This window comes from Amia ocellicauda, chromosome 11 (genome assembly GCF_036373705.1).
Source record: "Amia ocellicauda isolate fAmiCal2 chromosome 11, fAmiCal2.hap1, whole genome shotgun sequence".
Taxonomy (NCBI): Eukaryota; Metazoa; Chordata; class Actinopteri; order Amiiformes; family Amiidae; genus Amia; species Amia ocellicauda.
Window position 1 is genome coordinate 29,103,771 of NC_089860.1, and position 25,270 is coordinate 29,129,040.

The window sequence follows — 25,270 nt, forward strand, 5'->3', positions numbered from 1 at the left end:
TTAATTTATAAATCCATATACAACAATTAGCCCAGCAGCCAGTCAGCCGCAGATTTTTTTATCTTTCTTTTCCTGTATACATTGGAGGCATCAAGTTATACTTTACTATATTATACTATACTATAACTACAGTACGTATCCACTTTCTTTAATTCCTTAACATAGACATTAACAATAGGTTTTACCTGGGTGATGTGCTGTATTGGGTTTGCACCAGACAAAACATTTTGCATTTAGAGCAAATTTAGAGCAATTTTTGTTTCAGAATCTTTTACCACATGTTTTGTGTTGTCAGTGGCCTCTTGGTGGCTTCTCTGACCAATGTAATTCTTACCTGGCTGCTCAGTATGGGAGGACGGCCTGCTCTAAACAGATTCTGGGTAGTGCCGTGTACATACCACTTCTTAATGATCAACTTGACTGTGCTCCAAGTGATATGCAATATTCTTTTAATACCCGTTCCCTGATCTGTGCCTTTCAACATCTTTATCTCAGAGTTGCTTTGAAAGTTCCTTGGTCATGCTAGTATCGTTGCTTTCATTGCACTACACAATCTGAAATCACGTGAACCACTTTTATTGCACACAGATGGACTATATTAAACTTATTGTGTGAATTCTGAAGGCAGTTGGTTGCACCTGAGCTCATTTAGCAATGTCATACAAAGGTGGTGAATATTTATCTAGAGAAGACTTTTCAATTTTGATAGTGTGGAGTAGGCTGTGTAAATCAAAGGGGAAAAAATCCCATTTAAATGCATCAGAATTTCAGGTTGTAACACAACAAAATGTGAAAAAGCCCAAGCAGTATGAATGCTTACTCTAGTCACTGTAATTCTATATTTACCATGTGAAATCATACTTGATATGTACTTGTCCTATTTTGTTCCCTGTTTAAGACTGCCAGAGGAACAAGGGAAGGTGAAAAGTAAATCACAAACCTTACGTACATTCATTTCCTGATTCTCCACATATATTCAACCAAAAATCATGTGAAACCTAAATGGAAATTCACCCAGAAGCTTTGTGCTTCATTAAAATCTCTATGTTCATGTAAAGCACTACACTTTGATTCTAACTCCTTGTAGCTTTCTTGTCATACACTGATTGGCTGAATTCCGTGCTTTCAAAGCTATAGTTACCTTTGCGTAAAGCATTTTCTGTATTCACAAGCAAGTAAATATAGAACAAGAACTGTGTGCGTAGGTGGCTGTGCCAGTGTGAATTCATAGCTCACCGTACGAGACAACAGTCAGCAAAAAAAAAAAAACGGCCTCGATTTTTAGAGAAGCGGGAACAGACGTATTCCGCATGGCTCGTGCATATCTAATTTTTGTTTAACTCCTTCAGGGTCCAGTGGGACAGGTATGGGAAGTGATGGTTTGAGATACATTCAAAATTAGTATTATTGTCAGATAATATTATATATGAGATTTTCAAATACACAAGTGCTTCCAAGAGTCCTGGATTTGGTGTAGTGCTTGTTTATTATAGTTTAATATAGGGAGGACCACACAAACTCAGAGGCTGATGCAACTACAAAGAAAACAACTACAACATGCATGCTTCTGAGCTCCTTGAATATAAAAGCTCTTCCCAGCATGCATTGCCTTTCTCTTGTCCTCAGCACTCAGACAAATGAAAGGATCTAAACCAAGAGTTGGGCATTTCAGCTATTGCGCTCCTTTGGATTTTAGCAGCTAATCAGTCCCAAAATCATATCCAGCCTTTTCTATACAGAACCAAAAGGAGTCTGCTACAAGTCATGAGTTTGGTAGCTCCAGACTCCAAAATGAGAACACCCTTAATCTCATTGCATGCCTGCTAATAAACGGCTTGGACACATTACCCTGCTGAAGGAGAAGCGAACAGTGGCTTGCTTTTTCTCCCCTGTCGTCTGACTCAAACCATTATTCCAGATTCTTGTTTGATGCTGCAGTGTGGATCAGACAGAATTTGTTTCACTTTCAGGATTTTTCAGATCTCTGTGACACAGATATGTGGTGGAAGGTTATTTCCAGTCTCTTTTATCTTCATTAAATAAAAATGATGCAACATAAAGCAATACAATGTAGTGTAATACTTTTGAATTGGCTACGATGTCAGTGTTAAAGACCTGTTTGCAAACAAGCAACTGGAATATCTGTCCACAACACCCGAGAGTCACATGTCAGACCCTGCAGATCCAGTCCCTTTAGATTCATCACAACTGCTTCCATCTGTCTGGCACAAGTTGGCTTTTTAAGCAATGCATTCTGGGTATTTGTAGTCTTTAGTTAAAAGACCAGGAAGGCAACTTCAAGATAAAGGTTGATGCTAGCTGTGAGAATGTTGACTTTATTATTATTTTTTCATTCAAGTAGGGCAAAAGCCCTTTGCTCTGGGGACAATTTTTATTAAAGGCAATTGTTAATGTTTAAAGTTGTAAATCTAGTGAGGCAAAGTGTAGGTGTAGAGAAGAGAAATGAAATGCTTTTCACACTTTTTTGTGAATGGAAGAAAAGTTTGCTCTGTTTCCTGTACGTGTGTATTTAACATGGTTGCCTATATTTTTTTAATTTATTCATTAATGTATTTATTTTACACAGACAGATACAGTACAGACACAGTTGAAAACATTTTAAATTAATCATCACAACTCGTGGGAAAGGATTATGTCAATGTACCATAACTTAACAAAAAAAAAAAAAATATATATATATATATATATATATATATATATTTCACAGTCTCCATTTTAAATAGTGTAAAAGTTTTAATTCTCCTTTACGGTTCTATTTAGTGGAAGTGCTTTAGGAATCTATGTCTACTTACTTCCCCACAAGAAACAGGACTGGGCACCACAACACTGACTTCATTTAAAAACAGAACGCTAATTTTCTAATACTGCCGTACCTGTACCATTTATATAATACTCCTTAGGAACCAGTGCATTTAATTAACATGTCTAAGCTTGAAGACATCAGGGGGGGAAATGGTCAAGCTCACACCATATGAATTACATGCCGACTATCTGTCTTTTGGGGGTGTGTCTGATGTCCCCTGACCTGAGCGTTATAGATGTGGGCCAGTGCCTTTTAAGCTGCAAGTGAAAACCTGAAACATAGTGACTGCAACAATAAAGAACTGAAAGCATCTGAAAGTTACATCTATGTTTCAAAGTATACTTTGTAAGCACGGGTTTACAGGAAGGCCCTGGGAACTATAATTAGAGTGACTTTCTACACAGCCAGTCACAACCGCCCCACAACAACCATAAGCCAAACAAAAAGGAAGAAGATTTAATCCAGCAAGTCTGCAACCTTGGTTCTACTATGACAACGTCTCCCTTACAGATCTGTCAGAAAATCACACTTAGAAAAGCAAGGGTTGCCTTACAAGACTATAGAAGCAGCACTTACGAACAGGCAAATGTTCTAAAATTTGAAATGTACTTTGTCATCGTTGTCATCACCATCATCTCCAATTATTGTCAATACACCAGTTCACCATGTGGGCCAGATGCATTAAAAACACACAGGGATCCTGTATATACAGTGTAAATGTATATACATGCAAACTTATAGAATTCAGTTTTTCTGTTAAAGTGACTTTGGAGAAATTGATGTCTGCATATTCTCCTTATTTATGGGAAATCATCTGAGATTTTTGCAAGCATGCAGAGTGTAGGAATTGAGCAACCAACTGGAATTTGCTCTGGAGATGGCCCTGAGTTCTGTACTTAATAAACCTGATGGTTTTGTCTTTCCACCACAAAAGCAGAGGCAAGTATAAGAGATAGACGAGATCAAATAAACCATGGCGTTGTTGCACACATTGGATACTTTGCCATTCCTCCATTACGCTCCTCTGTCGTGTTACATTGCTGTATGTACTGCTATGGTGACCATGTTAGGAACTGCATGCAGTAGGAGTCAAGTTCCCCACATAAAGACTAACACACAATGCCCAGCTTCCATGTCAAATACAACACCCAATACAGAAGCACTCTGCTCACATCCTAAAGCAGTCCAGCCTACTGCCGATGGTGTCGTGTGTTGGGTCGTTCACTCCGGGCTTCAGGCAACTGTGTGAAAGACAGAGGTATTAACAATGGCCATTCTGTTAATGTGCTACAATGTAGTTATGCATGGCCCATTGACTATCCTCTATTGCTGAAGCTAACTAGCAGGCTGGGGGATCCACACATTCACTAGCGCATACCGACACCTGCTGAGATGCATGAGCTGAGGCCCCAGCAGGGGAAGGGTTAACAGCCCCCCAACCCCCTCCTCTCTTGTGCCAGCAAGCTCATTTGAAACGTCAGTTGTTAGTCAGGAGGAGGGGGGTGTTAAGGAGGGGGTGGGGGGATTGGTGGTCTTTGTGAGAGAGAGAGAGAGAGAGAGAGAGAGAGAGAGAGAGAGTCAGAGAAGAGCGCTGCAATTTATTTCACATAGAGCAGCAGCTGTTGGGCAGGGACTGTCTTGAGCACAGTGAGAGGAGAGAGAGAGCGAGAGAGAGAGAGGCACTGTTTGAGGTTGTGGAAGAAGCAAGCAGGCGTTTGGTAATCTACGCCAAACTGGGTCATTTGGATAAATAAGTACTGTTGAGGGGTGATTTTTTTTTCCTTGTCTAATTTGACCAATTTCTTTTCATCCTGACTTCAGTGAGAAAAAAAAACTCCTCCACCTTCCCTCCCAGCAAAGGAAGCAGGACAGCCCCTCTCTCCACAGCTTAGCTGGCAGTAAGTACCATCCGCCTTTGCGACAGGCGTCTCGTTTTCTCCTGTCATTCTCTTCCATTCATTCTCCGCTCCTTTTTCTCGCGCTTCCCAGTCAATGAGAAAGGGGGCTTCTGACAGGCTCAGGTCAAGGTACAAAAGAATGCTGTTAGCGGGCTTTTGCATTTTGTGCGGTGCAGTGGCTAGCAGTGGAGTGGCGGCAAGGCGTGCTTGCAGGCAGATTTTGGGGGGCTGTGTGTTCAGGGCACAAGGGAAGAGACAAATACAGCGAAAGGACAGGGAAGCCGCATTCATAATGTGTTCTGCACAGGAAGCCTTGTGCTAAGGTGAGCTTACCAAATCTGCAATGCATTTAACACGGCACACTAGCACTCACACTCATACCCAGGCACACACATTGTTTTGCATGGACTAAGTGGTGCGAGGTGCATCTGCATAGCTCAGTGTATCAGCAGTCTACAGCAGATATTCAATTGTTCAAAAGCTTAATTAATATAGTGGTGTAAATATAAATATATATATGGATGTGTGTGTGTGTTTATACATTTTCTATGCATATACAGCATTTGTGTGTGCCATAGAATAATCATTCATATTTTCTAGCTCTGGTCAAACATGCTCTGAGGGTGGGAACAGAGACGCGGGGCTTGTATTCTGAAATCTGAAATGATAGCCCTTAATTTCCTCACCTGTCAAAGGCAGGGGATGCATATGTGTAGATGCAAGAGTGCCAGTGTCTGAATGAAACATACATGGAGGTGTGTGTGAATGTGTGTGACAGTGTGTTTTCCATCCGTGCAACCACATGAACACAATAGGGGAGCCTAGCTTGCTTGAACTAGCATCCAGATAGATACAGGACATAGAATGAATGAATGAATGAATGAATGTAAGAATGAATGATTGGATTTAACTAAATCGGAGATACTCCTTTATAATAGTATGTATTTGTATTATGATTTTTTAAGCAAACAGTCAGATATATATATATATATATATTTAAGGAAAAATAGGCTGAATGAAGAACAATAGCTGTCTAATAAGACCCAAGCTCATAGGACTGCTGGTTTTATGGGGAGTTCTGCATTGTGTTTGTGGGAGTGTGTGAGGCAGAGAGAAAGAGACAGAGTTGGCGGTAGATTCTCCGTAGTGGGTGCAGTGAGATTTGCTGGAGCTGGGTTTCAGAAATACAGCCCATCTCTGACAGGACTGTGCCAGTAATCCCTGTATCTTAATGGTTTTACAGAGGCTTGACAGTGAATGATAAGACACAACAATCATTTGCATGCCCCCCCTAGGGCCACATTCCCACCTCACTCAGAAGTATGCTTTCGGTTATTTGGCTCAATATATATTTTTTAAACATAAATACATTTTTTTTGCTATGATTTTCATCCTCATTATTTCAGGGGGAATGGTGGTGTAAGTAGGGGTGGGGCATTAAAACAGACAGCAATAGCCAATATGTCCATCACTTTACACCTCTCACTTCAAGGAAGCGGAGATGTCTTTGAGGTATCATTGCCACACTTGTGTATACCAAACCGACTTCATAGAGGCAGAGGGGGTGGTTTTTTATTTGCCTGTTTGTCTTTGTGCTTCATTACTGCTTTTGAGAAACACAATCGAGGATGGTAGGGGATCCATACGACTCTTGTAGCTTAATTGTGTTTTAGTTTATAATTTTTTTATTTAATTAATAATTTTTGGCAGATTGCATGTAGCCCTCTGTTGCTAGGACACTCCCTTTGAACATTTTAAAGGAAGCTTCTCATTGGCTGCTTTTGATGATGTGAGCTCTCACCCCAAATCCCTCTGTTTGCCCATGGAAACATGCCTGCCTTGTCTGTTCTTCCGTCCAGTCTGTCTGTCTGTCTATCTTTGAAACTAATTAAGCTGATTAGATGTATATCTGTCTCTTGGCTAAGCAGCTTTTCCATTTATATGTACTGTATCTATTCGTTCATCTTCTTGTTGTCAGTGTGTTCGGGCTCAACCTGCCATTCTTGTATAGTACTATTTATCTGCCAGCTAGATAGCTTTTTGTTTCACTATATCCATATATGTATATGTTTATGTATATATATATATATATATATATATATATATATATATATATATATATATATGTTTATTCCATTCTTTCACTTCCCATTTTCCCTTTTCCTATTCATTGTGGATACATCTGTATGGGGTGATGATGCATGTGATATCAAAGGGGCATTGCAATGTGTAGTTTGCTTGTATAGTCTCTGCTTCTATTAATAGGTGAGCATGTTTGTGCTTCTGCAGTCAACCTCCTATGTGGTGTTGTGGTTTAGCTATTAAGAGATCTTTATATCTGACATTTATATAAATATATCTATTTTTTTTCCTGTTGTGGGTATGACAGGGCTACCACACCATGATATTTTCATACTAGAAACATATTCATGTATTTGAAATTAACCAAATAGTAAAATAATAATTTTAAACAACAACTGCGCCAATGACGGAGGCCAATCGCCGGGTGATTATGTGATCTGACGGGCTCTTCTGCTGATAGGAAAGCATATCGAATGTGAGAAGGGGGAGGGGTGAGGGGTTGGGTATCTGCCTGTGTGTCTTTCTTAACCTTGAGACTAGCTTACGAAGCCTCCTCTCTGCAGCAGGGAGCAGGCGAGGGTGAGAGCAGCCAGGGCAGACAGTGGGGAAGCACAGCCCGTGAGAGCGGAGTTCGCAGGGAAGGGGTGGGGAGGTGGGAGGGGAACATCGAAGTGCAAAAAAGAGCGGGAAATATGCAAAAACAGGGTACGTGCATAGACCTGGAATGCCTCTTGAGGGGGCGGAACAATAGAAGCCAAAAGAAAACATAAAATAGATATATACTTTTGTGAATCCAGTAAGAGTTTCATTAGGTACTGTGCATTATTTTAGTGCCACTGAACTTCAAATTGGCATTAAACATTTTTAGTTTAGGGAGTTTGGCAACGATGAGTTATGTAGGCTTGGTAATTAATCCTCTTTTTACAGTGAATAGCTCATTAGCGACATATTCATATTTTTTAACAGTGTATTTTGCTGGTAAAGACTAACAGTAAGCTATCCAAAGCCTTAATGCTCTATAACTGCACCACTAATGTGTAGCAGCTTGAAAATCATTGATGCATGGTCTTTTGAAAACCTTAATCCAAACTGGTTAGCTCCCCCCTTCCCACTTCTAATGAATTTAGCACATTAGAAGGAATTGCTCAGCTAATACAGTCCATGGGTACAGCCCTCTTTTCCCGTACTGGCTTTTCCATTTTCCACACACACTCCTCAAAAACCTCTCTGCTTGATACATGGGAACTATTACATAACCAAAGAACAGTGCAAAAAAAACGAACTTACTGAGCAACACACTGACTGAACCTGGCTGAAGTTTGCACAGCATTTTCAGAGCTCCTTGAAGACCAGTCCTTGAGAAGCTAAGAGTCCAGAACATTTTTAGATGTCTTTAAATCATCTGTTGCTTAAGACTTTAGGGGGAATTGTCCCATCGGTCCTATTTAAGCAAAAAAAAAAATGTATCACTTAGACCAGAGTAGAAAACTCTTGCAGTATTATTTCCAGGGTGGGGCTGAATGGGCACTGGAGTCTCATTTATTGACTATGTTCTCGTCTTCAGGAATGGGATCAGTTCCACTTTTTTCGATTCCAGTTCCTTTTGTAATTCATTTTTTAATTCAGAGCCTAATATTTCAATGGCAAAAATAATTGAAATTGGATTTGGAATTGGACTTGGAAACAGTGCAATTTACCACAACCCTTGTTGTCTGTCATAACATTCCTCTTCCATTCCGCTGGTGAAATAAAATAAAGATTATAATCTTATCACAATTCAACATCCAACACTTTCAGCTATTGGTGTTATTAACTTTACTGTAATAATCAGAGATGTTTTGTCTTGAAACATATAACTGGTCCAGATCACTTTTGGGCTTGAATGCTGCAGGTGTGTACCATAGCCATGGCTTAAAAATGTCAAATATTCAGTGCAGCTGCTTAATTCCACTTATCTTTGACAGGGGCTTCCAAGTCACACAGCAGACCTATTCCAATAGGCCAAAGCCCAGAGGATTTGATTTATTTACTTGTCCAGGAATGCAGTGTGTTTGTTGCTTGGTTGACACCTGTTAATCCAAGGTGTCAGTTACTGACTCCATCCACAGAGATGCCGGGAATTGGAAACCATACCTAGGCCTCACTTCTGATCCAATTAGTACACCATATATCTAGTAATCCCCACTTGCCTACAGTGTTAGGGTTATAACCTACCTTATTATTTTTTCTGATTTGTTTTCTTAGGGAGACTCTGCATCTTAAAGCACCAGATTGTTGTAGTTATTTGTGTGTTTGTTTTGCACATTTCATTGGGCCAGCAGTATCACAGAACTCCACACCAGAGATTCTAAATTCAAATGTGATGGATACAAAAGTAGTCTGTCACAGTCACTTGCCCGATCCCATTAAAGCAAAGGATTGAACTGGGCTGGTAGTGGCACCAACAGGTTTAGAAACAACAGCTGCACATTCACACCCCAAAAAAGGTTTATTGGAGCGGTTTGGAAGGATATTAACAATAATGAAACTTCATATAGAGCCTTTCATACAAAAAGAAACAGATCTGTGGGAAGAGCATTTAAAGCATTTATCCTTTGTTTCGATCAGGATGGGAAAAGATGAAATTGTTGCTTTCCATTGTTGAAGTGAGATCATGCACAGTATCCTCGCAGTTATTTCAATATGTTCACACATGTAAGAAATACAGGTCAGCGTCAGGTCAGGTGCAGCTAGAATGTACAGTTACCAAGAAGTCTGTCAAAAGGAAAAGAAAGTTGTATGTAAGTTAATGACAAAGACAAATGACAGACAGACAAAAATCTTTTGTAATGCTTTTCTCAGTGGCTGTGTTTGCCTGTTTTGGTGTGACTTGTCATTAGACAGTATTGGCAGAGTGCAGTGTGTATGTTTTTGGTTTATGATTCAATACAAATTAAACTTAAATCGAATGACATGATGGTCCAAAACACTGGACCATTGAGAAGCCATGACAGTCCCTCCACTCTCAGGACCCACTACCAGCAGGTAAAACAGCCAAAGTTAATTGAGTTTGTTTTTTAAACAGAGGCCTCTTCCTGGGGATTGGGTTAAGCAAGTTTAGTATGAAGGAAGTTCCTTATGGTATTATATGGTAAATTGACTTCTTAGAAATTGGCATATCCATCTGACATTCTTCACAGCATCACTTGGGATTTACAGGTATTTGTTAAAGCACAGTGAGTGACAGGCAATATTGTCCAAATCCTTTAAAATATCTTAAAATAATGAAGCCCAGATTTTGGAGATAGGCTCAGAAATGTGGGGAAAAATTAGAAATATCAGTTGTTAAGTTTATGGACCCATCCCCATTTTCTTAATAAAAAAGTACAACTTATAACATATAAGCCAGGCTTTGTGAGACAGTTACATAAAGGTGACTCATTGTACCTTATGATTTCACATTCTGAGGCTTTCCCAGTGATTTATTTATTTGTTTTTTTTAAATATAATGAAGCCTTTTTCACTGTTAAAAAGTTGTTTTATTCAAATTTCAAGGAATAACAGATCTCATTATTGACTTAAAAGAAGGTTCTGTTTTAGCTGTTCCATCAAAATTGGTTGCTATTTATTACAAACATTGCACCTGTAATGGTACTTACTCATGTCCTCACTTGCCCGTCTTTCTTTCCTGGATCTAGGATGCAGATTCCCATTTGAAAAGGTTATCTCTAATTTTCCAGGTCAATTGTTCACTGTACTGCGACATACCACACGTTTCCATCAAAACCAACGATGGGACCAATCGTGAACCTCTTCACATCTAATAATGCCTCTGTCTGCAGTCCTTGAAAAAAGAAGAAAGAAATTATAATTATAATAATAATTTGGTTTAAATATATTATTTAAAATACTGGTTAATACATAGAGGTGGATTTAGACCAGTTCAGAAAAATGTTATCCATTTACAGTCAGAATATAGGTGTTCAACATTAAGCATGCATCTGAATGTGATGAGTTACCTAAGCACCATTGTGCTGGTACTTCCTTTCATGGGCAACTTTGTCTGTAACTGGAAGGATTCAGTGAACTGGGACACCTACATGGCTGGATATGGGTCTGATACTGGTTTTAATATACTGTATAGTGGAAACAAAACAATCCAGTAGCATAAGGGAGATACTTTTTCACACAAAAAGTAATGGGAATCCAAAACCAACTGCCCGGCAAATGAGTAACCAAATGAACCAGGTAAGAAAAAAAAAAAAAATGTACAGAATGCTATATCTCATTCGTACCCCTTTCTCATGGTAGTATATTCCAGTACAATGTATATATAGTGATATCATTTCCCATGGTCTGTTTGGTACTCAATTCAGATGTGGTGGTTGAGTATTTAAGTCTGGGTCCTTCAGTGCACTTATCTGACACAGTTTTCTCAAAAGGGGGCTGTACAAGAGGAGGGATGTACCAGGGTGACATTGGTCCATGCGTTCTCTTAGCGCTGGGGAAGCCTCGAAGGAAAGTTGCTCTTCGGTTGGGGGTGTCAGGTACAGAAACTTGCACCATTTCTGTGCTAATTCTGTGCAGAGCTTAACAGAGCACATAATGTGGTTATTTAAAAATAGTAAGTTAAAAATACAGTAGCCATTGCTTTCGCCTTCCCCGCATAACTCTGTGACCTTGTTATACAAAAGGCTTAGGTGAGCATGTTTATCTGTCTATCGATCCGCCTCTCCCTCTTTTTGAATCCCTTTTTGTGTGTTTTCTCTTTTCCGAAGGGTCCTGACCTAGAAAGCCTTCAGACTACCTTTTTCGATTTTTGTCAGCCTACCGATTTGTTTACTCATCAATTCATCAGGCTCTCGATCTGTCTTTTGTTGGTTCCTCTCATTTCTCTCCAAGGCAAATCAATAAATTGGTCTACCCATGCCACGTGCTCAAATATCCATGGGTGGGTTAACGAGTCGTCATGTGCATTGACAAGTAAAACATTTTAGCATCTGAAGAGAATACATCCTCATATCGCTTCACCCATCTATCTGGCTCTTTGTGCTGCCTTTGCTTTTCTGTTGCTGTAGCACATTTTTATGCACAAGTGGTTAGCTGTTGCCTAGCAGTGCAGGTAGATAGAGGGCTGCAGACTGGGAGCGAGGCGCTGACCTATTTTATTAGCTGCTGATCAGAGCTGGACTGAGACACAGGGGCATCTGGGCTTACTCTGCAGCAGCTGTCTGGCCCTCCTGGAGTCAGGGTGGGGCCCATTGCTGGTTCTTAACCAACTCAGTTTGTCTCTACAGCACTGCATGCAGCTGATTACAAACTCTTCCAGACAGTTCCGTTAGGTGAATTTTGTTTATGCAACCAATTCTGTAATGCATGTTTCACTGATAATAACTTTGATTACATAATGAAAGGAACAGCACTATATTACCAAAAGTATTAAAACCATAGGAAATATCCCAAGACATCAGTTCATTTAGAAGACTAATGTGTCACTGTTCCTGCTCCTGTTCTTTTTCCAAAATCCCGATCCTGGTTTTCTGAGTGAAGGTGCTTAGTGTAGTACAGCGCATACAACTGTATGATAATTCACCCGTCACCAGTCAAACAAGTGAAGTGGACGAGTGTTCTAGCAGCAGCAGGTGAGATTGCAGAGGAATGCCTCTTCCGACTGTTTCCGATTATGAACCGTCCCGCAGAATGGCCAACGACCTGCTTCTGAATGTGATCATGCAGGTGCTCCTTGGCATACAAGCCCTAAAAAGGAAAGGTTTCTTAATTGCACTCGCAAGTGTTGTTTTGAGAAACTACAGACCACTTAGGCAGCGGTCCCCCGCCCTTCAGCGTTTTGTACAAGACTTCAATCAGTGGCTTAAGACCCTGTTAACCTTCACGTATTAAGTCAATTAGGCTTGGAGACTACTGTGCTATGGAGTCCCCACTGCTGAAGATCACTATTATCCCCATCTATGTATCAGCACGTTTTCCCTCCAGGAAATGTAGACCTGAGGATTGAACAGCTCTTCATCTGTTTTCCTTTTATGATAATTATGCCATGTCTGAAGGCCCATTGATCTAAAAGTCTACTTGAGTGGAGAACTCTCTGATTAGCAAGTGGAGAGACACCAAACAAAAAGTTTGCCCCTACTTTTGAGAGTGAGAGAGGGAGAGGGAGAGAGCAGGAGAAAGAGAAAGAGAATTCCACCTACGCGATGTTCTCTTTAAGCTTTTGACCGAAGATGATTCATCCACCAGGTTTTCAAACATTCAGCTTTGAAAAACAAAAAAACAACAACCAAAAAAAATCTGTAATACTTGAAGAAAATATCTGCAGTAGATCTATCCAAAAATACCCTTGGATGAGCATGGTGTACCTGGACTTTATTATATGTCAGCGACCGCCTACACATCAACCTCTTGGTCCCAGCTTCTCTCCAGAAGAACAGTCTGCATTATTGTGCTGCTGTGTGTTGAAATTGGGTTCCTCGTGTTTCTGTGAACTGTAGTCAATCAAGGACATGAGAACTGGCTTTTGCAGTGGATTATGCCAACCCCTATTGTGACCTTGGACTTTACTGTATACAGTGCTTGGGGAAAGCACTCCTACTTGACCTTGACATGTAGATCTACTCACGTATGTGTCTGTGTGTGTGTATATATATATATATATATATATATAAAAGATACAGACATACATGGTATAACTGCTGATGTTTATTTTTGCATCAACTTAAAGCACCCATCTTTACAGTCTGTTTTAAGCATCTACCACAAAGCCCCTGATTGACCAGTGTTCTCTATCAACATGAACATTTTTGATGTATACTTTAGTCTGGTGCATCAATATGTAGGACAGGAAATAGACACAGCACTCTGATAACCTTCTCTGCATTTCTCCTGCAAGTGTTTTTACACTGATGATCAAGAAGGAGAATCCATTTTGGTCTTCTACACAGGTGATACAAATAAGTAGTTCACATAATGGGTTAAGAAAGGGTGTGTTTTCCAGGGGAAGCTAGTCTCAAAGGATACACTGTATCCTCACAAAAATGAAAACCAGACATGGCACAGTTAAAAAAGACAGATGAATTGTTCCTGCAGTCTAGTTCATTTTTTTAAATTTCATATTTGTATACTCCCGGAGTATATTCCATATAGCACGAAAGCAATTTTTTTCATGACAAACTCTAAAGCCCCTATCATAACCACTGCTGTCCATTTCTGATCCCAGTCATGGCATTGCTATCACCAATAAAGTCTTCTCTTCTCCTGCAAAATTAGGGTTTCTGTGGTGGTAGCCAGTATTGTCCAAGTTAGCTCAGTTGTAACTTTGCATTTGCGTTCAATCCATTGCAAGGTTAGCCAGTTCTGACACTGCCAGCCCAGATATATGCAAGAGCCCAACTCCCTGTCAATAGCAATGTACTCGCTCCCAGTAAATGCATGCAGAATATCTGCATCGTTTTAACATGTAATTATACAGCATGAAAGGATGACTGCTCTGCACTTGCTAGAGCAGAATTCTCTACTGAGGGGGGATAGGAAGAAGAAAATCTTCTCCCTTGGAACATTCTTGTTCGCTGACCAGAATTAATAAGAGTAAAGTGCCATAGACATACAAGCACAATCCCTCCCACAGCTGTCCTTTGTTCTCTCCTCAGTCAGGACTGCGTTTCTCTCTTCTATATTTTTTTTCCACCCTCTTTATGTAAAAATAAATAAGTGTGTTTTCTAAGATACATTCTGGATCTGTCAGCCTTCAAAGGCACATTCCTTGAAAAATCTGGTGGTTTAATCCTTCACAGCACCTTACGAAAAGACAAATGAATATCGTCACTATGTGATATCCCTTTGTATGCCCAGCCATTTTCTATACTCTGAGAATAACTCAACATGTATGTGATTTCAAAGGAATCTTTTCTTCAGTTTAATCCCATGGATATACTGGTTAAACAGCAAGTCATTATTCACACTATGTGTATAAATATTCACAAGTGACTCAGTACATCAGTTAGCTGTATAGCTGTAATGACTGTGTAGATGCAGCATTGTTATAATTTACACCTTTGTTGAGATGTGATGAGATACCATAAGGATGGTTCTATTAGGTTTTAGCAGAGACTGGGGGGCATTGGATGGGTGTGCCTTATATCATTATCAAGGAGAATCTACTTTAGGGGCAGGATATTGTTCAGCCTCAAGGCTTGTTTTGGGTTTTTTTCTAAAACCAATAATGCAATGCTGTCTTGTATTTGAAACCTGAATGTGGAAGGTCCCTTTAATGTCCGGTGCTTTTAAGGTTCAGCCCCATAGTCCAGAGGTTCTCACATCTGGTTCCAAAGGGCCGCGGGGACTGATCTCTAAATCTTCTAACTGAATCAGTGATTTGCTTAATTGAGCCAATCATTTAAGCCTTGGTGTTAAGATGTTTGTGATGCTTTGAAATGTGTCTTATGTAAACTTTTCGTTGCCCTGGATAAGGGCATTTGCTAAGAAAATAATAATAATGCTGATTATTTAAAGAGCAAGTTTGGGATGCTTGGACTGTAACCCCCTCCCCCCCCCCAATGTTTTATTTGTGGATGTCTGCCATGGAGAGCGTTCCTTGTCTGTGGGCTGGTCAGCGAGATGGCTCTGTTGGGCTATGAGGCATGAGACCTGCTCCCAGACTGGGCTTCCATACACCGCATGGGCCAGCCTAACCCAGGTCTCTAGTGGATTGCATGACTGAGACAGACAGACGACTTGATAAACAAGAGCAAAAAGCACTTTCCCTTCAGAGGGTCGAGTCTAATACAATTCTAAGGCTGACATTCATATCCTCTTACTCTCTATTGAACTGTATGTGTGTGAGAGAGTGTGAGTGTGTATGTGTTTTATTGAGGGGGGGTGTAGAGAACACTGACAGGAAAGATGAGGAGTTGATGAAAGCTACAAATAGCCACTCCTCTCTTAGAATGGGTGGCTCACCTTGAAGTCAAATATCTAAAATTTGCTAATTTTGACTGAACTGTCAAATTTTTAGGTTGACTTGTTTTTGCCATAATATTTCACCTATTTAAACACCTGCCTTTAAATATGACAATTCAGCTGAACAGGTCACATGTACACTGCAGACAGAAAGATTATCACATATTCTGTAATGTCGCTGGATATATGCTTCAAAATAGCAGATTTATCATATTTCATAATTGTTGCTTATTTAAAGAAAAAAAAAGTACTGTAACGTCATGTACAAGATTCACAGCAGTGATGGACTGAGGGAGGAATGAGTCATGTAAGATTCAATTTCTAGTGAAACTGTCGGAAAAGGGGGCTCAGTCAGCCACAGCTCCATGTGTGAGAAGAGATCTCGGCTTGTTCCTCATTTAAAATCACAATTATTGTTTTAACACTCAAGGATTTTGTTTAAAAATCAGCAAAATATTCATTAGCTGGATTATTGAGACTCCTCTTTACACTGCCTCTGGCTAATCACTTTGTGTTGTGCCATACTGTTCTGTCAGCGTGCATTTGCAGTCTCATCAAGTCTTAGTACCGGCCCGGGAGCAGGGGTGAGTATGTGACAGGTGCGGAAAATCTGGACTAATTATTCCGTTTAAAACCGTATTCTCGTTCAGGTCATGGGAGATTTCGCGGTTCTTATGTTAAGATAGCTGTTATTCACAAGAAAAGGAGTGGTTGTCCTTAGTAGCATCTTGTACAAGCTCTCAATAAGCTCTGATGATATTAAGCTTCATTGCTTTATTACAATCCCACCGAAAGTAAAAACGTAGGCTTCATAGATGGGAAAACCTCCATTCTTTGTAAGACAGTGGACACTTTTCTAGAAAAAAGTATTTATTTATTATCTTGCCAGGAGTAAATCCTGTAATGATCCGTGATCAGAGTGCACCATAACTATTGTCGGATGGTTGATTGAATAGCAAAATAAAAGCCAGACTATAGCACGCGTCATACAGCCAGTCTGGATTCAACCAATTCTTTTGTGTGTCACTTGCTTGCATGTGGCAGGGATGAGATTTATTGAATCAGATTGCATGCATTATTCATCAATTCCACATGTAGTGCTAATTCTTTCACTGAGGGGTGTTGATTTATGGACTAATCTGGCACCTGCAGTCTTGAGTTTACAGCCTATCTGTGAAATATTTGTGGAGACAGTTTATAGCCCACCATTGCCATAGTTCATACCCTGGTCCTTTCTCCTTTATGTCCCCCTCGTTCTCTTGTTCCAGGCACTGAGCAAAGTGTAATGTCAAGTCCATGACTGCGTGTCCTGTGTATAGGACTGTTCTCCTTTTGAAAATGAAATGTGTTAAATCCTCACAATCAAGCAACAATGATGTGAAAATGAGGTCCTCCAGAGATCGCCTAGAATGGTGCTTGGGAGCAGGATTTCTCACTCCTGTTCGACTGTGCTGCAGTATTTGCTGGTTTATTGTCCATATGATATCTTTGTTACTTAATTGAACTCTAAGTTGATCTAAACATTTCTTTAATTTGTAATTGTTCTGAACTCTAAAACTGCCTGACTTTTACTCATAAAGTAAAGCAACTTGAAGGCTAAAGATTTGTTGGTAGCTCAGAGCAATTAAATGGGTCTAATGCAGCAAATTATCAGTGCAGTTAAGCGTTCCTTAATGCTAATGAGTGCCAGAAGATGCCTGGAGTTCCAGAGGGCAGAACTGGACTAGATTTGCTGTACAGGGAGGAGAGTTTAACATGCAGGCGATGCAGTACTTGCTGCATAGATCTTGAAAACACACAGGGTGTAGCAGTGAAATAAATGAAATAATGTGTTGTACTGTGGGGAGTTTGAAGTAAAGATCTGAACGATACAATGTGTGTGAAAGTGAAAGACGGAAAAAAGCATCGCAAAAGTGGGTTGCTCGCTGTAATCTGAGTGCTGCTCTACTGTCCAAGTGCTGCTCTACTCTTGATCAGCCGCTCCTTGATGTTCCCCCCCCCAACACTTTCTGCAAGTGTTGCCAATCCAGCCACCACCAGAGCCCTAGTGCCTAGACGGTGCAGACATCACAATGAAGCATTCTCTAGTTTCCGTGGGCTCCAACTGTCATCAGCTAAGCTTCTGCAAATTGTATAGGTTATTTCTGCTCCTGTTGTCTGTTCTCAATTTCTAAATCCACAGAAAATCTTGCTTTGAAATAGTCAGCTTCTGGTTTATTCAGGAAAGTGTCTAAATGTGGTTAAAGTGTGCCACCTAAAGTAGGCAGATTTCAGTCCATTATGACTGGTGTGTCAAGCCTATGAGCGATTCTTCTTGCGTCTGTTGACTATAATGTATATTATCTTGATGACTTGTGCCTTGTGTTGCAGTGTTGTATAGGTGCCCTGGCATGTAAAACCAAGTGGCGCCAAGCTCACATTGGAGGGAAAAAAGCAATGCGGAGCAAAACTGATCTGTTGATTGACTGGTGATGAAGTGACGTTAATATCCATTTGCTCTGGTCTTACTGCTCCTGAGTAGATGCATGCGGCTCTTATCTCTCTTGTACTGCACCGCTGCATCAAGGAACATGAATAATCACCACTCACACACACATGCTGTCCTGTGTCCTTTGAGCTCATTGGGTCTGTGTACTTCAGTGTCAGTGCTTAACTGTAAAAAAGATAGAAAAGATATGGCTATAGCTCAATACCTAGCTTTAATGGAGCACACACAAACACAAGAGTATCTATTTTAGCTTGGCCTTGCACATCCTTCAGCACCTAACAATAAATAGTTCAGAAACTGACATTGATGTTGTGTTGTGTGAAAACTAGGAGCATTATGTGGTTTTGTGTTTCTTTTTTTTCAAATTATTTTACTTCCCCAAATAATGAAATCAGATCTTACTTCTAAACAGCACAGGCACTCCCCATAGGTGAGAAGGCCAGTTCTGTAGTAAAAGTGTATTTGTCCTTTGTCCTCTGGCTTGCCTACAGAGTGACATGCTTAAAAATAATCAAAGTGCCTAAGTCTGGCGTCCCTTCCCATTCGAGGTGTCCATGCAAATTCAGTGGCACACTTCATTGAGAGTTATGTGCCACAGCACTGTTCCAGAGTTGATTTTTTTTTTCTTTCCTATGCCCCTCTGCCACCCTCCTGGATTGTTTAACTCAATGCGAGGATTATGTAACATGATGGCACGGCTCTTTATTGTGCTCACCACTGCGAGCAAATTGGTGAAATACTGCCTTTGATAGCTGGGATTGCAGAGCACAGGGAGTGAGAGAGAGAGAGAGGGAGGGAGGGAGCGCAGGGATGCTGGTGTGGCGGGGGGCAGGTACATGTAGTTGGAGCAGGCAGAATTCCAGGACAGCAAAAATAAATTATTTAATTAACAACAACCACAAGGTCTGATGGAAATCATATTTGAGCACCTCTTTGTAAACATGTTGTAAGTTCATTGAAAGATATAAAATATTAAAGTGGAAAAATGCATTGCTCCTTTTTAAAAGCATAGAGACATTTTTATTTAGGGGTTCATTGATCTTTTTCCTTTCATCAATCTGTCTATCTAAATATATATATATATATATATATATATATATATATTTATCTATCTTACTATCCATCCATCTATTCATTCATCTTGGTTTGGAGTGTTAAAGGAGGGGGTGATTGTTATGTATTGTAACTGATATGCATTTATTAATTTCTCCTTCTAAATGTGAAAATAAAATAAAACGCAAAATAAAGTGTGAGACGTTGATCAGATTTTGCTCTCTGATAAGTATTTTAATTAATTTTCCCTCTGTGATAAAGAGAAATACAGGAGTCTTGGTATCCAGTGGTGCACAGTTTGATCTAGTATTTTGATATTTTCTCTCTCTCTCTCTCTCTGCTTATGTCTGTAAAAGTGCAAAACAGTGAGCGTGGCACCACTTTAAATTGAGTTTCTGTTGCTTTATGTGAAAGAATGGGATATCCTATCCTAATGGTGCACTGGCTGGAAAGGGTGTTGGGGGAGGGTGGTCACTGAGGAATATAGAGTCTCCTTTCGTCAAGGACACGGCCATCCATGCTCATGAGGAAAGGTAACATTCAAATTTACTAGTTCTATTTTTGGTCTCACATTTCTCTCTCTCTCTCTCTCCATCACAGTTATCGGTTGTGCAGAGCTGATGCAGTGATTTACACAGAGAGAACAACCCCGGTTGATGCAGTGAAGTGGCCCTTGAGAGAAATCGCAAGCAAGGTATCTAAAATGCTAGCAACCGTGCAGCATATTCACTACAGCAACACCCCAATCCCCTGGTGAAAGTGAAATGGCATAAAATAGAGAGAAAAAGACAGTCACTGCAGGAATGGAAACTGCAAAGTTATGGCAAAGTTTTTCTCTAAATCAGGGATGATCCATTTTGTTCTATTCAGGGTGGTCAATTGTGGCCAATCAAGCAGACAATGCCTAACGTAAGAGAAAACACACACACCTCAAAATGAATGCCTGTTGAGTTTTACATTTGGCCTGGCTCCGTATCTTGGGAGTGTTGCAATGCAGCCTCCTGACTAGTACAATGAAGTGAACCCTATGGGTTACTATGGCTTTCAAGTTAAATTCCTCCTCCTTACATGACAGGTTCCATGTTCACCAGCTACCTGGCTGACCAAGAGTCTGAAAAATACAGACCATGACAGACTATCTTGATCACTGAATTAAAGAGTTGTAAACAAAGAATACAGGGTTGCTCAGCAAGCACCAGACACCACCCACTCAGATCAGGACTTCTTTTACAAAGATCACCTAATTAGATGACAAAAAACAGCCATCAGTGTTTTGATACTGTTAAAAAATAATAATCAAGGATTCATAGCTGAGAAAAAGGGAGGCTTATTGATCCAGGGGTTAAGATAAGGGAATCCTTCCTAAAAAATAGTGGGTTCCAACACAGTTCAGCGACTGACTCGATGTGTTAACCTTAACCTTCTTGATGCGCTATCCTTCAGATCAGTCTTAGAAATCAAGAACCTGCTGTAAGCGACTGAGCAGTGGCGGTTAATGTAAAGTTTGGCCCCAAGCCTTTGTGAAGTCACTTCAGATAAAAGCTTCTGCTGCACAACCACATCATTGTATTAATTGTAAAAACACATAAAACAATCTGGGATGGGAAAGAGTTATCCTTCAACCACTCTGGAGACTTGCATGGTGATCTTAATCTTAACCATTGGTCTACAACTGACAGTGATTTTTGTTCCATCGATTTTGGAAATGCAAAGCCAGTCTTGAGGTGTCAGAGCAAGAAATGCATTCTGACCACCTGCTTCACTTCCCTCTGTTCAGCTGCCCCTGGCTTTCCCTCTCTCAGCTTGGGTACTGGGCACGTACTCACCTGGGCAGCAGTTTCTAGGTTAACTTCAATTCCAGCTGGCCCTTTTACAAATCATTCAGTCACCCTGACTTCACAGCCGACAGAGTAAAGACAAAACAACGGCATAGCACTTTGCCGAAACACTTGAATCAATCTTTTGAAAGAGAGGAAAAAGAAAAAGAAAGAAAAGAGAAGCAGCACTTGCATTTTTGAGGAAGTAGGAGCTGACATCATTTGATTTGAAAAAAAAAAGTGATTCAGAAATGGTCACAGGAAGCCACAAGCTATACAGACACCTTCCCTTCCCCCTCCCTCCCTCCAAATCTACCCTTGCAGCATAACCAACAAAAAAGACTTTGCTAGCTGCTAACCTTTTAAAAATAGACTCCAAAAAAGAGAAGTGTGAGGGGATTGCTGTGCGCAGGCTGGGTTGCTGTTGAGAGCTAATCTCGCAGCTGCCTCTCCCAGCGACCGACAGCTCCCCTGCCGCTGCAGATACCTCGACCCGCTGCCTGCTTCATCCACCTTTGCCACTGGTGGACCTAGGCAGAGTTGTAGCACACAGGGAGCGAGGCAAGGAGGGAGGGAAAGAAGGACAGGAAAAGATAGAAAAGGAAAGAAAGAAGCGAGCAAACAAAGGGAAAGAAAAAGAAGAACTGCATTGAGAAGACTTCTGGGTGCAGGTTTCTCGACGGTAAAAGAATGTTGTTTTATAAAAAAATAAGTTGGTTTCTTATTGTGCTTTGTACACGATTTGTTTTTGGTTAGACTGGGACTATGCTCCTGCAGCTCCTGCTGTTTCTACGTGTGTTAGTTAGAGTGGTTATGACATGAATGGTAATTGCAAATAAGAATATGAAAAATAGGATAAGCTGGCGCAATGGTAGGAGTTGTAGTAGTAGTGGTGGTGGTTGATAGGCCGGGTTTATGTTCAGCAGCTGTTTTGAGGGCAGGTGTGGAGTGGAGAGATGGTGTGAAGCTGCAAACGGGGGTCCTCCTTACACCTGGTTGGGGGCTGACCTTGCTGGCTGTGGGTGGGCGTTTTTGTGTACGTCTGTTTATTTGTTGTTTTGTGTGTCTGTCTGCGTATCTGTTAGTCTGTGTGTCTGCAAATCTTAGAATATGCGAGTCTTGCGATATGAAGTCCAGTGATAGTGGTGGGCTCAGAGCTTAGCCTGGGAACTTCCCTCCCCTCCCACCTACTCCGGCACTGAATCATCAAACCACAAGTATCGCTCAGTTTCACAACCCCTAAATCGCTACTTTTACAAATAGGTACTATTGAAATTATGTAATATAATGACTGCCAGAATGGATGATCCAATTGGCAGGAACAGTCAGCAACCAGGCACACTGAGTGACTGTCATAGTTGCAGGTGATGTGATTTATTTATCACACATTCAATAAGCTGCCCTTGACCATGAGCTGGCTTCTTAGTTTACCATCTCCTTTCACTCATTTGGGATGAGTGGACGAGGTTGGGACGAGGAAAGTCTGTTTGTGCACTGAGGCTTATTATGTGAGTGTCTGTTTTACTGTTTGACAGCCCCCGACAACATTTGAAGAGACTGCCCTTCGAAGAGTGAGATTGTAGTGGACGGGTGGTTTCCCAACTCTTGTGTTCACGAGTCGCCGGCAGGAGGAAATTAGTTTCTCTCCACCCATTTTAAGATGGCCTTCCATGGCTTCACTTCCTCTTGGTGCTGTGAAGGAGCTCCATGTCTCCCACCACATTTGCGGGAGGTGGATTGGAGGGGCGGGTTGTAGATTTTTCTTCACGTGTTTAAGGCCCTCGTGTTGTTCCTGAATCGTGGGTTTGCTGCCTCACAGTGCGTCTGGCAGAACCCTCAGATGCTTTTTGGCATGTGAGCCCTCTGCGGTTGTTGAGGGCATGGTTATGTGAGAAATGAAAGTGCTGGAAAAGATGTGATACTGACCTGTGGGTTCCCCTCTCACTGTTCTGCAGCAGCATCACGCGTCTCCCACTATCCCTACTCATATCGTACCATACTGCTCTATCCTGTATTGGGCCTCGGGGTCAATGCATGTGTTGTGTGTGTCCCAAATTCATTATCAGCAATTCAGGATTAGCTCGCATTCTAACATACTTTTCTTAAATGCAGACATGTGTATATTTGTATGGTATTGTGAGTTAAACTTAAAATCAAGGGCGAGATCAGAACAGTTTAGGATGCAGTTTTTACTCCCTTAAAGGCTGCTTTGTTGAAGCCCTTGAACGAGCCCAAATGTAATTTCCAGCCGCTGCTGTTCAGCTGTGTCTTTTCGTTACTTTGATCAGACTTCAGTGTGCTTCCCTGTGGGCCTGTTTTTCACCATTAGTTGCCTGTTCCAGGTTTTCCCAAACTTCCCTGAGGTTGGTCCCTATCTTATGGAATCTTAGTTGGCTATGTTGTTTAGTACCATGCCTTGCCCGCAATCTTGGCCTCCGTTCTCCATAACCATGCATCCCTATGCTAGCCAAGAAAATCCTTTAGACCCTACTTAGTCCTTCCAATAGTTCAATAGTGCATGACCATGTGTGTCAAGGTGCATTGTGAAGTGCAGACTGCATACTGCTAGATCATACTGACAGAAACTACAAAGGTTCCAAGCATTTGTGCATGTGGAGTTGCTACCAAAAGGTAACTCTCCAGGCAGGTTTTGTTGTACAATCTCACCTGAGAAGAGTTACAGCCAACCTGTTTATGCCCAACAACAACATCAACAACGTCAATGTAACGTGCACCTTTCCAAATAAATCTCCTGCTCGTGTGCCGTGTGAAGGCTTAGCTGATCCTTTTCCATTACTGCGAGAGAAGGTGTGCGCCTGGGGGAAACGTGCATTTCAGTTTCCCTCTCTGCCCAGCGCTGAGCTGTCATAATGCCTTCTTAGTGAATCGCAAGTGAGGGACCAGCCGTAACAATTAAGACACAGACATGGCTTTCTTATTTTCCTGCAAATGCTTTCTTCCTCTACATCCTTTCAGCAACGAGGTCAGATCAGCCCTGTAGTCACTCCTGGCAAGACTTGCACTAAATTGCCCTGCTCGACAAAAGAGTCAGAAAGAGACTGCAGCCTGGCCTAACCTAACTAAGGCTGCTTGTCGCAAATGCTGTATTAGGCATAAGGCAGCTATTCACAACAGAATTCAAAGCTCTCTGTTTTTTCAGTTCTTTTTTTCTTCTCTTTCTTTTAAAGCCCCTGTTACAGTGGCGCTTTGCTAGTAAACCCACACACAGCCAGGGGATTCACAAGGCCCTCTTTTTCCAAATGCTGGCTGTCATTTAACAGGACTGTAAATCTCAGACTGTTGCGTGGTCTGCTACGCTTTTTGGATCCTTATGTATTGCTCTCTTATGCCAAACTGCAGAGGCACTGAAGCTTTCTCGTCCATGACTGGGTCATTTCTTTCCACTATCATTTTTTTCCCCCCATCTCCACAACAAGGATCCTCTCTAGCGCCCCCCCTGACTGTCATGCTTTTAAATGTGAGGCTGCCGCAGTATCCTCTCCACCGTCCTAGTTCAAACACTGGCCCTACTGGAAACTGGTAAAACTGCTTCCTTTGTCATCTCCTGAAGTGATCATCTAACATTTATAATTCTCTAATATCTATACATTTATATGCATTGACTATTCTTAACAGTGCCAGTGCTCCAGACATCATAGCTAATTAACCATTAACTATTATCTATTAACTCTGACATTCTACCTCTTGCATGAGGACTTTTCAGTGCCCTTGCAGTAGGAAAGGTGACTGACTTGTTTTTATCTGAAGTGCTGCACAGTCTGTTAGTTTTGCGGATGTTCAGTGTGAGAGAAACAGCAATAAAGCAGCATGACCACACACACAGTGTTTTTGCAGATTGACTGATTCTTGAACATTCAAGGAGCATGTCTGTTGACCCTGAGAGTGTGGAAGTCCTACTGTTAGCTGCCTATAGAGACTGATCAGTCCACAGGCAACACTGAATGAAGAACCAGGCATGCTGGGAATTATTTTGCACATTTCTGTTATGATTGCGATCCAAGTTCCCTTGAGTTGAGTCTTCTCTTTAGCTAGGACTCCGGCCCCTGAACTCACATGCTGTGTCTTGCTCAGCAGCACTGCCCCTTCAGTCATGGATGCTAAGTAACCGTGTTGCAAACACCTTTTGTGTTGGCGCTTT

At 41.1% G+C, this 25,270-nt stretch overlaps 1 protein-coding gene and 1 long non-coding RNA gene across 7 annotated transcripts in view; one reads left to right on the top strand and one right to left on the bottom strand.

Moving 5' to 3' along the window:
- The first annotated feature begins 4,389 nt into the window (after positions 1-4,389).
- The window catches only part of fam49al (family with sequence similarity 49 member A, like), a 34,224-nt gene continuing 13,343 nt past the window's right edge, over positions 4,390-25,270 (top strand). The window contains exons 1-3 of one of the 6 annotated variants that reach the window (XM_066717322.1): positions 4,390-4,542; positions 4,646-4,722; positions 19,895-19,988. The gene's annotated coding sequence lies outside the window, so the exon portion shown is untranslated. Of the gene's footprint in view, positions 4,723-4,974; positions 5,046-19,894; positions 19,989-21,481; positions 21,794-25,270 lie in introns of those variants that run through there. The other 5 variants (XM_066717325.1, XM_066717320.1, XM_066717323.1 and 2 more) reach the window with 5 other exon arrangements.
- On the bottom strand, positions 9,307-21,231 carry LOC136763365 (uncharacterized). Its single transcript, XR_010820975.1, has 3 exons — positions 21,121-21,231; positions 10,443-10,627; positions 9,307-9,558 (listed from the first exon to the last, which is right to left on the bottom strand). It is a non-coding gene; the product is annotated as an uncharacterized LOC136763365 (long non-coding RNA).